Below are 16,288 nucleotides of genomic sequence, written 5' to 3'. Positions count from 1 at the left end.
TTAAGGAAAAAGAATAAAAACGCTCCTTCTCCCCAGATATGCATGCGTTTCAAAGGTGCAAAAAGCAAGTGGTCGTGGGCTTGTTTCTGAGGAGGAGGCAGCTGAAAACCCAGCTCACTGCCCCACACAATCCCTGTCTCCCCATAACATCTGGGGGCCATCAACTCATCTCCCTGTGGCCAAGAGGCCATGGTGGATATGGGGGAGGGGGACCGGGGTTAATGCTGAGAAAATGCTCTTTTCCATTCAAAGTTTGTTCATCACCTGGACTTTGGAGAAGTTTCCTGAATGAGGTCAGTCAACTCGCAGGTGTTTATTTCAGAGCCGCGCTTGGTCCCAGCAGCCAGCCTGCCACTGGATCCTGTGTGTCCTGCCTCTTAGAATCTCCTGCTTGGCTTCCCCAGCAATGGTCTACCTTGTGCTTTGCAGACAAAGCAACCTTTTAAAAATATGACCTTACGCGGTTTCCCACTACCATCAAGACACGGCCCAAACTCCTTAGCATCGCACACCTTCTCCTGTCTCATCTCTCTTCACCAGCCCCCCCCATGCCACCCACCCCCAGTCACACCAGCTTGGTATTCTTTGGACATGTAGCACTCTCTCATGCCATTTGTTTGTTCTGGAATGCCCTTCCTCCTGCCCCCACCAGGCCCCATCCTGCCTACCCTGAGATTTTAGGATCATACTTCCATGAGGTCTTCTGTAGGCAACGTAGGATGTCCTTCCTGTGAGTGTAACGATGACATCATGGCTACACTGCAGTGTAACTGTCCCTGTTCATCACGGTGTTTACCCTGCCAGGGTCAGAGCCTGTTTCCCGAACATTCCCCCTAAACTGTAAGTGCCAGAGGACAGGGGCCCTTCTATCAGGGCATGGGACCTAGCGCAGTTCCCAAAACACAGTGGGTGCTCGTTATAAGTTTGTTGAAAGGAAATATGAAGGAAAATCCCTGTATGGATCATGATAACATCAATAGACGGATAATCACGAAGAGAAGAAAGACAGTAGTCATCATTAGCATCTTAAATGGTAGAACCAGGAGGAGTGAGCCTTGGGTCAAACTCAGAATCAAACCGCTGAGACACATAAGCCATCCAGTGGGAACTCTGGGGAGTTAGGAAACCTGGGTGGAAGGGAGCCAGGGAGACGGGAAAAAGGCAAAGCACTGGAGTCAGAGTGGAACCCTTGGGAAACCCCTGAGCTGTGAAAGGTCCAGGGAAGATTCGTGACCGAGTAACCTAGCGAAGAAAACGCATTGCTGAGCCAAAGGCAGGGACGCGCATGAGAAACCTGAGTCTGAGCTCCGCGGAGCAGAGCTTGCTTGGCAATCAGAGCGCATCACATACTTTTCACCAAGTGCCACCAACAGCCAACGCTCCCAGAACATCCACTAGTGACCCACTCACTGTGCTTCTTTGCAAGTTCAGCCCTGCACGCTCTCCCCGCCAAAAAAAAAAATCTGCTGCTACTCATCCCTTCCCAGATACCCCTTCCCCATCCATCATTCCTGGGGAAACTTAGTGCAGCCACATTTTCACAGAACAAGGTAGCGTAAGACAACCCAAACCACGCTCATGTCTGAAGGGCACCCACAGCCGGGCAGGGTACATCCTCACCTACCACGGCCTCCTTACCACAGTCACTATGTCCCGCTCCATTTTGGATGCCCCACTCAAGGAAACAAACACACATTTTTCCCCTTAAGCTTGCCATTTGCAATAGACATGCTTCTTTTGAACAATTATTCACAGAATCTACAAGACAGAGATGTTTGGAGAATGAGGCTCCGTGCCTGCTCATTCTTGGGCTCATTCATACAAAGCGGAGCATAGGACAGTGGCATTCACTGTCACAGAGCTTTTGACCCAGCAGGATTCAGGGAGCTGAACAAATCTTGGGAAATCCAAATGCATGCCCTGGGCATCATGCAGCATTCCATACAACGAAGGAAAGGCATTTTGATGGGATGAAATGTCTTACTAACACCTTTCACCGAGGTGAGTCTTCAGCCTTTTCCCTACTAGACCCCACTGACACCTGTATCCTCCACCTGAACCATGGAAAAGGCCTGAGAGAGGTTCCGCTATTTTTCAAGGTCTTGCAGCAACTGGAGATGCCATCAGGGACAGACACTCTACCTACACACCCGTGTACCACCAAGAAGAGAGGAGCTGGCGCCAGGCATGAGGCTTCTACGGCCCTTCAGCTCAGGGCTGTGAAATGAAGCTCACAGCTCATAACCCACATGGGACCAGAGCATCCCGTGAGTGAGTGAAAGCCACACCTGTATCCGCCTGGGAATGTTTAGATTTGAGGTGGTAGAAAAGGGGCTACATTTCCATCAGCATTAACTCCTTTTTGCTACCAAGGGGCATCGAGGCATTTCGCCTCCTTACCTCATGGGCTGCTTGAGTGAATACGGAGACAAAAGCTCAATGTCTTGGTCCCCAAGAAAGCAGCTGGATCCTTGATGAGAGCAGGTCCTTGCACCTTTGATCCAAGAAATTGGGTGTCCCGGGCGTGGGTGCCCGAGGCCCCGTTGGTTTTTATGAGTCTGTGGGTCAGCTCAGACTGGCTGCCTACTCATCTGTATGCAGCGGCTCTCAAAGAACACAGTTTACTTTAGAACCGGATCCAACAGGAGTAGGCGTGGCAGTAAACCGGGCTAGATGCACCAGAGGTGTTGGGCTGCGGGGGCTAATTAAGAGGGATTGTTTATGGAGCCCTGACTCGAACCAGAAGCCGAATTTGCTCAGGCTGACAGTGTCTCAGTCAACCGTGTGAGGTTGAGCCCACGTGCACGGGGGCTACAGGCTCCCACGTGGGGACACTGGGGATCCCCACGGAGCCCCTCCAAAGTTTCTTCTGCTCGGTGACTCATTCTGTGGCCATGGGTCAGGCTGCCCTGTCCCTTGGCCATTCATCTGTCCCCCTGATCCCAGCACAATGGAGGGCTTTGGAGCAGAGACTGTATTGCAAAGCAGAGTGGATAGCCAGGCAGGCCCTGCGACACCAACCATGTCACCTGGGGGCGAGTCCCTAGCCTCTCACCCTCAGAGGTCTGCGGTGGGAGTGAGATAATGTATGTAATGCACTTGGCAAACACTTGACATTGAGTAAACATTTGTGAAAACCAACGTACCCCACATATCAGCTTTCTTTCCTCCTTCCCACCTCGATGCCCTGGTATTCTCTCTCTCTCTCTCTCTCTCTCTCTCTCTCTCTCTCTCAGGGGGAGGAGGTCTTATCTCACATACACCCCACGACAGGCTACCACCAGAGCATCAGAAAACAGTCTCCTTAGGAAGTTGCTCTTCTGTGTTCTTGGAGTGACAGGGGGTGGATATGAACAGGCCACACATCCCTTCACTGTCCATCTCCTCCACTGATGGCCACACAAGACGGTACCGGGTATCGCATCTACAGGAGCCCACGGGATGGGAAGAGCAGGAGGGGTGCAGAGTGGCCCCGAGGCTCAGGGGTGTGTGCCAGTGGCTCTGACGCCCCAGATTGCACAGAATCAATGCGGCATGATTCCCACAGGAAACAAGTTCATGATCACATGGGGAAAGGAATTTGTTTTTAATTTTCAGGATACAAATTTTGTCCTAACTTTGTTAGTTATTCCTAAGTTGTTATTTTTGATGTTATTGTGAATAGAAGTGTTTTCCTTATTTTTATTTTATTTCTCACTGAATTTATTGGGGTGACGTTGGTTAATAAAATGATCTAGGTTTCAGGAGTACAGTTCTATACTATGTCATCTGTATGTTGTATTGTGTGTGTTCAACACCCCAAGTCAATTCTCCTTCCATCACCATTGATCCCCCCTTTACCCTCGTCTATCTCTCCCTTTCCCTCGGGTCATCACCATACAGGAAATTTTGTTTGCAAACACTTAGAAGTATAACCAGTTGCCCCAGAAAGAAAAAGGAATCGAGTGGTTGTAAGTAAGACGACTTAACAGTAGCATTTCCATGTGCAGTTTGATTGTCGGGGAGCTATTCTAGGGAGAGCAGGACCACGGGGAAAGAGGAGGGAGTCAGATCTTGTGCTGACCATGACTTTCCCCTTCCCAGAAGGTCTCCTGTGAGCGTACTGTTGCCATCCTCGCTCCCCTGTCCCCAAAAGTACCTCTTCCAGGCTCCACTGTGTGGCCCACTACCTACTACATTTCCGGGTATCCACCCCACTTCTCAGGGTGCCTCCCAGCCCCAGGCTCACCCCTCCCCGGCTGTGAGCATCCCCCCTAGTGGGGTGTGGGGCCATGGGAATGCCCCCTGAGCATGGGGGTCTGGCCCTGGCTGCTGCTCTCAGAAACGGCAGAGCAGGGCGCCAGCTCCAGGAGGCCTTGGCGGGGAGGAGAGAGCCCGGGAGAGCGGCTCTGGCTGGAGAACTCTGCATGGCCCTGTGGACCCTCCTTGAACTTGGGGGAGGCTAGGATGTGTCAACGTCCCTCCCTGAATCACGGGTGGTGGCTCTACCAGCTCCTGCCCAGCTTGGTGTCTGTGTCTCCGAGGCCCTGGGCTGGCACCTGGGCTGTTCCAGTGGCTGGGAGCTCTTAGAGGCGTCAGCAGGAGAGGCACTGGGGTCTCACAGGACAATTCAGGAAAAGGGCTTTCCCCATCCAATTTCCAAAGGGATTCAGGGGGCGGGGTGCGGGGGTGGGAGGGAGAAGACCGACTTCTGCGTGTGAGTTGTGAGTTCGCACTTCATTCACCCACTTATCCTCCAGGGGCCTGGAAATACACACACACAGTCCACACCTCTTGTAAGTAAACATGAATTCTCAGAGCCTTAGGAACAACCCTCTAATGAGGAAAATGAATGTTTTCTTAAGTTCCTCATTCATTTGCAAGGCAGGTACCTGCAGCACCATGGGGCCAAACGTCCAATTATTATGCAGATCAGGTAGTCATCTTACCTCAATCCCACCCCTTGCCTCCCCACCTTCAAACAGCCCGTGGAGACCTGCTGGGAAAGAGAAAGAGGCTGTTGCTAAGCAACGGGGAGGGCTGGGCTGATGCACCCTCTTGCTTGTGATGAGCAAGGGAAGACATTCCACCAGGTGGAGCCCTGCACCTTCCCCTAAACCAGTGGTTCTCAACCTGTGGGTCGCGACCCCTTTGGCGGTCAAACAACCCTTTCAGGCGTCGCCTAAGACCATCCTGCATATCAGATATTTACATGACGATTCATAACAGTAGCAACATTACAGTTATGAAGGAGCAACGAAAATAATTTTATGGCTGCGTCACAACATGAGGAACTGTATTTAAAGGGCCAGCAGGTTGAGAACCACTGCTAAACCAACAGGACTCGGCTCCTCAGTCTCTCCCCGGCCCACAGTCTTCATGAAGCAGTTCTGCGTCTGCCACTCCCATCTGCCACTCCTCCCGCCTCTCTGTGCCACAGGGAGCCCTGGCAGCGGGCACCTGTACCCTCCTGCTTCCCGGGCTCTGTGCTAGGCCTGCTGGTGGCCACCGGCCTCAAAGCACCGGGAGCCCCGGCCTCTGTACGGAGCTGCGGGGCCAGGTCCATGGAGGGTTTTTTTCCTTAAAGAAAGTTGGAACATCTCAAAGACACCCTTATCGCGACTAATGTCCCAACAGGCGCAGTTTGGGTACACAGGGGGCCGTTGGAGGTGCCTGTGTGATTCAGGGGAGGCCAGGGCAATCCATTCACTCGGGGACCAGTCTGAAGGGTCAGAGGTCTGAACAGGCTCAGGAGCAGCTGGAGGGCAAGCAGGCAGACTCGGCACCTGGAACCCAGTGCTGGGTCCCAGGCAGGGGTGCAGGATGGACCACCAGGGTGAGTGCAGCCAGTCAGGGCAGTGCTGCCAGGGCGCTGAGCAGAAGACGGGAAACAACAGGAGGTGAGTGCAGCGCCCTGTGTGTGCTCAGTGCTTGGCACAGGATCCTCGGTCCATGCTAATGCCCTCAGGGCTCAGCGTTGTTTTTGATAGATCCTCCTTTCCCCCAACTGGTGGGCGGAGTATGATGTAACCTGCAGCCCAGAAATACCTGAGTGACTAACCAGGTACCTTATACGGACTATACATTGGACCACCAATCCACACCTGCCAAATACCCTAAGCCCTTGTCCTATATGGACAACGCAGTAAGCCACCAATCAGTGTGCGCCGAGTACACTAAGCCCCCCGCCCCTTCCCCTTCCGCCCCTCAAAAGGCATGCTCACCCCTGCACGTGCTGCTGTCCTCTCCTTGCGAGACAGCCTGGCAAGTCCTAATCCCCTAATAAAGCCTGTAGTCCTGGTTACGGCCTCTGTCTGATCTTTCAGTTTTCATCCATGTACCCTGGTCTCTGGGCACAGCACACAGGGTCAAACTCAGGCCCACCTATGATGCCAGGCTCCTCCGCCCACTGCCTCGCTGATAGGGTTACCAGGAAGGTGGCCACAGCCTCCCCGGGCGAGGGAGCAGAGGAAATGAAATTGAAGAGAATTCCAAGTTGAAAATGTGGTGAGTTGAACAAATGTTGATTTTGGCTCCCTCCACAAAAACCAGGAATAAAGAAATTTTTAAAAAAATGTATTTAAGGTGAAATCCATAAAGACAAAGAACAGGAAAGGAGACAAGAGCAGCCAAGGGATTCCCGCGAAGCTTTAGGGGGTGGGAAGCAGGACAGGGCAGAGCAGCGAGGGCGGAACCCAAGGTCCGGCAAGGCCAGGGAGACACCCCCAGGATGCCAGCTGCAGGCTCACAGGCTGGGCAGCCCAGGTGCGGCTGAAGGCAGCTGATGGGTGCGGCCGGAACCAGGGAAATGGGTTGAAAGTCTTTATCCAAAACAGATTCTCCAGGCTGGGGTTTCCTCTTGGAGAAACTGAGTGTGGCTTTGTGAAGGGGGTTGTGTGCAATCTGCTGCCTGGATGGGAGACGCAGACCCCCTCCCTCCACCCAGCACCCAGGTGCCTGAGGGCAGCCACGCAGGAGGGTGGGGTTCTCACAGGGAAAACTCAACAGCTGAGAGGAAAGACCTTGGGCACTGACACCTGGGCATCACCTCACGGGTTCAGACACGGCCTCCCCTTCCCCCTCCCAGCTTCCAAGGGCCAGCAGACAGTAAGGAAAGGTGCTAAGGGGTGGGGAACCTTTTTCCTGCCAAGGGCCATTGGGATAATTATAACATCATTCTCAGGCCACACAAAATTATCATCTTAAAAATTTGCCCGATATATTTGGTCAGGCATTGAATTAACTCACCCCTAATGCCTTGGCAGGGCCAGACCTAATGATTTCGCAGGCCTTATACGGCCCCAGGGCCAGACGGTCCCCACCCCTGCAGGGAACGACCAAGATAAATCATAAAGGGAATTTGGAGTAACAGAGTGTGTTTTTTATAACCGGAGAACTCCTGCAAAAAAAAAGCAAATGTGGGCAACTTACTGTACATTTAGAAGATATAACTATATAAAATAAATCATTGGAAAAGGATCAAATATAGATAGGCCACCTTAGCACTTGGGACTGAGCTGTCTGGCGGGCTGAAGTGATGAATACGCACAGGCCAGGGAGGCGGCCAAAGAGCCACTGAAATCCTGCTCTTTATGCTGAAGACTCCACCCACCCCCTCCCTGACTGTCTCAGCGAGAGCAGGGAAGACAGAGAGCTGCCCCAGGAGGTTGTGTGCCCGGGACCCCCCCCCCACCCCACCCCCAGCCAGTATCCCCTAACCTTTGTGGTCCTGGTTGGCTCTTTTCTTGCCAATTATATCCATGGGCACAGCTTTCTCCCTTGCTGACTCAGAGTTTCCGGGAGCTAAGTTCTTCAGGGAGCAGAATTCCTCGCGCTCTAAAGCTACAAAGCCAGATACCTTGTCCAACGAATGAATGATGACTAGACAGAGTGTCCCCTATCCTTTGCTTTGCCCAGCCTGCGATGCAGGGCGCCCGTTCCCCTGTAAAGCATCACCGAAAGGAATGTCCTTCTAGGCCAGTGGTGCTCAACCTTCCTCATGCCGCAACCCTTTAATACAGCTCCTCATGTTGTGGTGACCCCCAACCATAAAATTATTTTCGTTGCTACTTCATAACTGTAATTTTGCTACTGTTATGAATCGTCATGTAAATATCTGATAGGCAGGATGTATTTTTCATTGTTGCAAACTGAACATAATTAAAGCATAGTGATGAATCACAAAAACAATATGTAATTATATATGTGTTTTCCGATGGTCTTAGGCGACCCCCATGAAAGGGTCGTTCGACCCCCAAAGGGGTCGTGACCTACAGGTTGAGAACCGCTATCCTAGGCAGTGTCAACTGGTGTGCTCAAGGTCAAGGTACAGGTGGCACGTGGCATCCTGTAGTTTTCCTGCTGCCCTGGCACCCCAGGGGTGACGGCAGAGCCACAGAGCACCCTATGAGCACCCTCTGCCCGTCTGGCATGGGGAGGGTACACACAGGGGCCCTGTACTGGGCCAGGCCGTGGCAAAGTGAGCAGAGGAGGCCCTTTTCATTCAGGGGGTTCTGTTCGCTGGAAAGTTCCCCAGACAGCCTTGCCAGGACCCACACACACACCCATGGAGGCCTGGGCTAAGGACAAGGCTGACTCCTGGTCATGCTTCCACTCTGAAGACCTTGGGGTGCCACCTTGCCACAGAGTCCGGGTGCTGTTCTTCCCCGGGGCACATGGGACCTGTGGAGGAGCCCCCTCCCCCTCCCTCGTCCAGGCCCAGCCTCACTGGAACCCTGCAGGGTGAACAGCACTCTGTCCAAGCCAGGACAGCTGAGCAGAGAAGGAAGGATGGTCAGTGGCCGGCTCTTCACACTCCTCTGCTGGGGAGCTGGTCTGGGGTGGGGCCCTGGCAGGGCGGAGACCCAGAGGGTCATGCTGGGAGGTGGGAAAGCTGGAGGGCAGGGCCCGGGGGACCCCAGTTCTACATCGCAGCCCTCCCTTCCTCCCTTTCTCACATCAGTGCCTCTCACACTTTGTTCTACATTCTCAGTTGCTCACACATGTCCCCATAGCATCAGAAGTCCAGACAAATACGTTCCCATGTCCCCAGCTGGTGACCCTCTGTGCTCATTGAATACTCAGGGGACGAGGGGGGAGGGAGGTGGCAGGCAGCGAATTCCCCTCGTGCAGGCACCTGGCAAGGACTTTGGCCCAGGCTCACGTATTTATAAGGGTCAACTTCTCGACTCGGGCACGCAAACCCCAGCTCTGGAAATTGCCAGCTTCTGCAATGACAAGGCGCAGTGCCCTGGGGCCAGTCCCGTGACCTTGAAGTTGGTGCCTTTTCAGCCACATTGACTGATGAGACCGGCCCTGCATCTCACCACCTGGCTCAGAGGCCTGACGCTGCGGCCCAGTTCTCAGGACCCATGGTCCCCAGAGGATGGACCACGAACCCCAGGCCCTCCCCGAACATCTAAAATGTGGGTTCCAAAGAGGGGTCTCCCTAGCCTCTCAGCCGACGCCCCCACTCTCTCCCGGCCCCCGCTGTGGCTTTGGGTGCCAGGTAATGAGGATCTCACTCCAGGGAGGAAAACCGCTTTAGAATAAGGGCCCCAACTTCAAGGTGACGGTCTCAGGCAGCTTGGGGGAGTAGGAAAAACACTGAACCAGGAATCAGAAAATCTAGGTTGGGAAGGGCTTTGCCACTTCCTAGCAGGGTGCTGCTGGGGCGGTTACACAGCATCTCTGAGCCTCGGCTTCCTTTCTGAGCAAGGACAAATTAGACTAGTTAGTCCGGCTGTTCAGCTGAAGGAAGGCAGGTCAGGTGAGTCGGTTTAGGAAAGACAGTAGTCCAAAAAGCGGGAGAAAAATGAAGACATCTTTTTAACATTCTGAAGGGAAATGATATCTGATTTAGAATTCTATACCCGGCCAAACTGTCAATCAAGTAGAAGAGATAGATTCAGGAATGCAAAGTCTCAGAAAAGAAGTTACCTTGCGCCCTAACTGGTTTGGCTCAGTGGATGGAGCGTTGGCCTGGGAACTGAAGGGTCCCAGGTTCGATTCCAGCCAAGGACATGTACCTTGGTTGCGGGCACATCCCTAGAAAGAGCTGTGCAGGAGGCAGCTGGTCGATGTTTCTCTCTCATCGATGTTTCTCTCTCATCAATGTTTCTAATTCTCTATCCCTCTCCCTTCCTCTCTGTAAAAAATCAATAAAATATATTTTTTAAAAAGTTACCTTGCATGCTCTCCTTCCCAAGAAACAACTGTAGGATGTGTTCCTTCAAAAGCAGAGAGTAAACCAAGAAAGAAACACACGGGAGACACATGGAAGGGGACACAGAAGAGAGATGAAGGGAAACAGAGGCCAGGCAGCTGGCTGGGCCCCAGCAGGGAGGGCCACCTCTCCAGACAAGGGGAGTAGAAGGTGCCAGGAGCAATGCCTCCAAGACAGGAAGTGAATGGGACACCTGACCAACCTGGAAATCTTGAGAGGAGACAGAAACTATCAGAAATTTTTCATTCAGGTTGGTGATGAGAGCAAAGGAAACTAAGAAAATAAACCCAAGAAAACAAATGACTCCAGGAGAAACAAAAAGTTGTGCGGGACAGAAAAAGTAGTCCGGTTTACTGCATGGACCAGCTCTGAGTAGAAATTTGTAGACAAAATCATGTTAAACCTAAATGTTTATCCAACAAAAATGATGCTATAACTCCTTTGGGAGGATGGCAAATGGGGAGGGTGCACATGTGTGGAGGGATCAGGGAGGAAAAAGAGCTAAGTTCCCATCTTCAGTGATAGTCTCTAAAACAGAAGCATCTAGAAGTATTACCACAAGTGTGGCATTTAGGGATAGGTGGTAAAACCAAGGGAAAAAATAGCCCACAGAGATGAAAGTGGTAGCCCTGGAGATTGTGAGAGGGGGCAAGAGGAGGCCTGACTGTTTTCCTATCAAACTGGTAAGATTAGAACAATGTGATGCTTTGGATATATGCATAATTTACTAAAACAAAAACTAAAGGTAAAAGCGAAGGAATGAGCAAATACAGGGTGGGTAACAGTGGGTTTACAGTTTGTAGTACATGAAACAGAGAGTTTATTCTTGTGTTATTATGTCTTAATTATTGTATCATTTATTTGTGTTCCAACTGCAAACCTACGTTTGCCCACCCCTGCAATGCAAGCCACCGCGTGAGAAATCTCAACCACTAGATGGTGCTGTTGGCTACTAGTGGAAATGGGGCCAGGGAAGGGCCTTTGCTTGCCCATTGGTACTTCTAGGGAGTTTCCTACAAAACAGAATAAAGTGAGAGTTTTATCAATAAAGTTAGGGAGGGATGACAGCGTTTATGTTCTTATTTTCAAATATCCCTCTTCATGGAGTGGGAAGAAAAAAATCATGTGCCCCGAGAGGTGCTCTCATTGAAAGCTCAACTCTTGGAGACAAATGCAGTCTTCTAGCCGCGCAGTGTCCCGCCTGCTAGAAACACAGGTGTGGATCCAGTAAATTCCACCGAGCAGCCAGCTGTGGAATTTATGAAATGTCTCTCCCAGCAGAGGGTGAGAAAGGTGTGCCCACAGCTCCGCCGACCACACACCCAGAAGAGACAAGTGAAACAGAGCCAAGCTGTGGAATTTATGAAATGTCTCTCCCAGGCACCCGGGCCTGGAGTCACGCATAGAGGAATTCAGGAATGGGAAGTTTGCTTTAGAAGAGCTGAAGCTATTGGTGCTAATGACAGAAATCAATGAAATTAAGTAAAAAATGGTTTGGGGACCGGCCGGGTGTGGCTCAGTGGTTGAGTGTCGACCTAGGAACCAGGAGGTCATGGTTCCATTCCTGGTCAGGGCACATGCCTCGGCTATGGGCTGGATCCCCAGTGTGGGGTGTGCTGGAGGCAGCCGATCAATGATTCTCTCTCATCATGGATGTTTCTGTCTCTGTCTCTCTCTCCCTCTCCCATCCCCTCTGAAATCAATAAAAAAAAAGTTTAAGAAAAAGAAAAGTGGCTTGGGGATCCTCACCTGATGGGTGGGATGCTTATCTATCCGGAAGCAGAGGAAGATGCGGGTATAACACATCCCGCAACACTGATGACCTCTGGGTAACCTGACCAGCGTTTTCCTTCTTTTTCCTTGGCTCTGTTTCACTTGTCTCTTCTGGGTGTGTGGTCGGTGGAACTGTGGGCACACCTTTCTCACCCTCTGCTGTGCTGGGAACGTCTTCGTTAGACAAATACCGCTATGTAAATATTGATAAACGAGTCTGGTACACTGGCTGGAAGGCCAAGATCGAGGTGTCAGCCGGTTTCGTTTCTCCTGAGACTGCTCTCCTTGGCCACCTCCCACCGTGTCCCCACAGGGTCCTGCCTCTGTGTGCACGCATCCCAGTGTCTATCTGTGTGTCCAATTTATTCTTCTTAAAAAGAAAAAAAACATGAATTAAATTGGAGTAGGGCCTATCATCATAGCTTTATTTTAACGTAACCACCTCTTCGAAGGCCCTGTCTCTAAATACAGCCATATTCCCAGGTCCAAGGTGTACAGGCTCCAACATCTGAATCTGAGGATTGGCTGGGGGTGGGGGTGGAGACACACGGTTCAGCCTACAACAGTGAGACATGTAACCGGCCCCTAACAAAACTGGACTCTGAAATTCGACAGGAAGAACTGCGCCAATGAGGGGACTCTTCGCTTGTGTGAGCCTCAGTTTTCTCATCTGAGAAATGGGAATAATACTCCCACCCTCACCGGGTTGTTGGGAAGACGAAAAGCTTTTACAGTGGGGCCTTGACTTACGAGTGTCTCAACTAACGAGTTTTTTGAGATACCAGCTGTCTCTCCGCGGATTTTTTGCATTGAGTTGATAGAGTAATTTGAGTTAACGAGCTCCTTAACGAGCTCGGTCTCCGAACGAATTAATCTTGTAAGTCAAGGCTCCACTGTACTTCTGTGGAGCACTTTGCAGAGCTCAGCACACAGTAGGCACTCAGCTAATCAGAGCTACTTACCATCCCCTCCCTACACTTCACCTGCCCTTGCTCCCAGCGCCGATCTCTTGGCCTCTCCAGGCGTTTTCTCACACACCAACCCTCATACTCAAATCCTACTCCGATGTCCTGGCTCGCTCCAGATGCCCCTTCTCTCTGCAGTCAGCACCAGCCCCCAGCTCCCACTCACCCAGCTTTGCCGGCGTTATTATCTGTCCTCCATCACCAGGCCATCCAATTACCACCTATGAATTAAAATCCCAGGTTGTCAATGTGTCGGCTAAGTTTGCCTGCACCTGGGCTGACCCTCCCAATTAGGATGCAAGGCATTTTAGATCAAAGCACAACCGTACACTTTTTAGTTTTTCCCACATCACCCATCAAAGCATCTCAAATATAGCAGCCTCCATGAATCAATTAAAAGTTTGTGGATGTAAAAATACTTATAAATGGTCAACAGTCACTGATTGTGTGTGTGTGTGTGGTTTTTAGCATAAAGAAATCATGAGAGAGAGAAACACTGAATTCAGGTAACTCACTGACTTTCTCTGGAGGGAAGAGGAGGTGATGGGGCGGAGTCAACAGTGTTGGCAATGTCGTGCTGTGTTTTTTAAGCTGAGTGATAATCGCACGATTATTGGTTATGCTCTTCTCACACCTTTTCGTGCCCTTAAGTATTGCAAGTGCATATTTATTAATTGGCTCACATCTGCTGTTTGTACCTGGACTTATTAACACGCACAAGCACTGGGTGAGGGATTCTCCTGACAGGCGAGAAAATACTGAAAGCATTTGTCTTAAAAGAGTTTTCGTGCGGACTTGGAGTATAACTCAGCAAACCCTTTCAATTAATCTTCTATCTGGCTGGGAAGATGTATGAGACATTACAAGCCTCACAAATGCAAATGGATTTCTATAAATAGGAGAAAAACAATTTCCTGTGTGTCCTTGTACAGAGAAAACTTAATTGGGAACTAATCTCTTGCTTGATAAAGGAAGAAGGTAGGAGAAGCAGATGGTGGACAGAGCAGGGCTCTGTGCTCTCGTTGACCTGAGAACCCACACATTCTCCGTTGCCTTCCCCACTGCCTCGTCAATTCTCAGACAATGGAGGACCAGTAGCATCCTCCAACCCCCAGTAGTTCTTCATCTCGTCCCCTACCCTCAAAGGTCACCTGTGCTCTTCGGGAAAGTTAGGCTCATCTACTTTTGCAAAAGCCAGTCAGGACTTGAACCCCCATAGCTCTCATTTTTCAGGTCTAGACCAAGAACTGGACCCAGGCGTCCCGTCTCCTCCTGGTTCAAGTTCCCATCACTATGAGAATGACATTTACGTACAGTACCACCCTCCATTGTGCCTCAAAGCCAGCTCCTACCCACCCTGCCCCCCAAATCAGGGCAGAAGAAATTCCAAGATCTTTATGCTAAATCCAAAGTCACTGTCGCCCCAGGGAAGAGCACCTCATAGGTTCAGAAATGTGAGGAGTAGTATGTGTCTCACCGACCACAGAGCTGCACAGCCACAGCCTCTCCTGAGAACTGGGAAATTAAGAAACGAAGAACCTTGTCAGAGTGTTAAAGCAGCAGATCAACATGTAACAGACGAGCAGGAAAACAGGCTACATCCCCTGAGGGGACTAATAGACATCCTGGCTAGTCAGAACCCATGGCAGCCACGCTGAGTAATCCCTCCAGCCCTCTACAGAGAGAGGGAGGGGGGTCGAGGAGGCAAACCCTGACAAGGCCTCGCCCTTGATCCGGGGAGGGTGCCTGGGCAGGGGGCTGTGTACACGCTGGTACCGACCTAAGGAGTCTCCAAATCCATAGAGATTTTTTGTGAGCTTATTTGAGCCAAACTGACAACATTTGCTGGGAAACAAAATCTCAACGGTTTGGAAATATGCTCCGGAGAATGGCAGTTTTACAGCTTCTTTTATACGTTAGAATCAAAGGAGAGGATGTAGGGGGGGGTTACATGGTATCCATGGGTGGTAGACGAAGGGGGAGGGCGGAAGCAAAGCTGGGCTTACAGCTTCTTTTATACGTTAGAATCAAAGGAGGGGATGTAGGGGGGGTTACATGGTATCCATGGGTGGCAAACGAAGGGGGAGGGCGGAAGCAAAGCTGGGAATCAGATAAAAAGGCAAATGGAGAGCCCATCCTTCTTTTACACCTGCGGGGTGAGGGGCAGTTAATGGTTAACACTGACAGCAGGTGGAGATGGCATTCGGGGAACGAGAGAGCAGTGAGGGCTCTGTGGTCTCTGCTCAGGTGCCAGGGCTTGTGCCGGGGAGGGAGGGGTTGGGTGGGTCTGGAAAGGGGGATTTCTCTGAGATTCAGAGGTCTGGTACCTTAATATATATTTTTTTTATTGATTTTTTTACAGAGAGGAAGGAAGAGAAATAGTTAGAAATATCGATGAGGGAGAAACATGGATCAGCTGCCTCCTGCACACCCCCTACTGGGGATGTGCCCACAACCAAGGTACATGCCCTTGACTGGAATAGAACCTGGGATCCTTCAGTCCACAGGCTGACGCTCTATCCACTGAGCCAAACCAGCTAGGGCCAGAGGTCTGGTACCTTAGATGCGCTGGGCAATCACCGCTCCCTTCCTGTAAAGACTGATCCTTGTCAAGGAAGCCACGGGCCCAGGACTGGACTACCCACCATGACCTGCACCTAGTTGGGAATCTTTATGTTCGGACCGTCCTGTGTGGTTGCTTTCCGTCTCTGAGTGTGCAGGTCTCCTGAGCTGCTCAGGTGTTCTATGGGGGCGAAAAAGGGGGACCCTGAGGTGGCGCCGTGAGATTAGCCTCCCTGTAGCTGTAGGCTGCTGTGCTTACAGGCTTGGTGCACCCGTCCCAGTGACCAGCGTCTGTCCCCTTGTAACTTCATCCGCCTTTTCTTGTTGTTGACAGTGTTCACTTGATAAATATTCATGGGGCACCTGTGCCTGGTGCAGGGACACAGCAGAGAAAGAGACAGGCATAGCCCCTGCCTGGTGGAGCCTTTGATCTGGGGGACACTGGTCTCACAGGCTGCATCAGCTGTGCCTGCCCCCCCTTCCTACCTCCTCACCCAGGGGAGCCGCATTCAGGGGCGTTGAACCCAGAAAGTTGGCAACAGACAGCGCAGGGCCCTAGGGAACACCACCAGCTAGGAAGGGCCACCGAGTGCACCGGTCCTCAGAGACACCTGTCCCTTTGCAGGGTTGTGGCGCTTGCAGCCGCCAAGCACCTCGAATTCATGAAAAAATGCTTGTCTTCCTCTTTCCTGGCCGCGGGGGGAACCCGGAGGGAGGGAGTGGCCCTGCCCAGCCCGCTGAGCATTCAGCTGGGACTCTCCCTCCTCGCCGTGCGGCGCTGTGA

General features: G+C 51.5%; 1 protein-coding gene across 1 annotated transcript in view; it reads right to left on the bottom strand.

Moving 5' to 3' along the window:
• KCNJ1 (potassium voltage-gated channel subfamily J member 1) overlaps positions 1–2,737 on the bottom strand; it is a 27,555-nt gene extending 24,818 nt beyond the window's left edge. The window contains exon 1 of the mRNA XM_006775037.2: positions 2,401–2,737. The gene's annotated coding sequence lies outside the window, so the exon portion shown is untranslated. The remainder of the gene's footprint in view (positions 1–2,400) is intronic.
• Positions 2,738–16,288: the final 13,551 nt, after the last annotated feature.

This window comes from Myotis davidii, unplaced genomic scaffold (assembly GCF_000327345.1).
Source record: "Myotis davidii unplaced genomic scaffold, ASM32734v1 scaffold148, whole genome shotgun sequence".
Taxonomy (NCBI): domain Eukaryota; kingdom Metazoa; phylum Chordata; class Mammalia; order Chiroptera; family Vespertilionidae; genus Myotis; species Myotis davidii.
Note: the sequence above shows the minus strand (reverse complement) of the source record. Positions and strands in the feature narration are given on the sequence as shown.